Source organism: Seriola dumerili, unplaced genomic scaffold (genome assembly GCF_002260705.1).
Source record: "Seriola dumerili isolate Sdu_G_001 unplaced genomic scaffold, Sdu_1.0 BDQW01000070.1, whole genome shotgun sequence".
NCBI classification, from domain to species: Eukaryota; Metazoa; Chordata; class Actinopteri; order Carangiformes; family Carangidae; genus Seriola; species Seriola dumerili.
The window spans coordinates 541,510-541,724 of record NW_019174325.1 but is presented as its reverse complement, the minus strand read 5'-3'; the positions used below and the strand labels follow the sequence as shown (position 1 = coordinate 541,724).

At 49.8% G+C, this 215-nt stretch overlaps 1 protein-coding gene across 1 annotated transcript in view; it reads right to left on the bottom strand.

The window, feature by feature from the left end:
- The window catches only part of cttnbp2 (cortactin binding protein 2), a 111,458-nt gene that overhangs the window by 72,163 nt on the left and 39,080 nt on the right, over window positions 1-215 (bottom strand). The gene's annotated exons all lie outside the window — the stretch shown is intronic.

Below are 215 nucleotides of genomic sequence, written 5' to 3'. Positions count from 1 at the left end.
TGTGGTTACACTGGCTCCATTTGGCTCAAAACGGTACCATCTCTGTTATTATTACAGAGTTCAGGTACAGGACACACACACACACACACACACACACACACACAGTGTTTTCTCTATTACTCACCCACAGTCATTCTGCCAGCCTCACATCCAAACACTTTCACATCCATATTCCTCAACAGGGAGAGAGGGAGGGGGGAGGGGGAGGGGGAGGG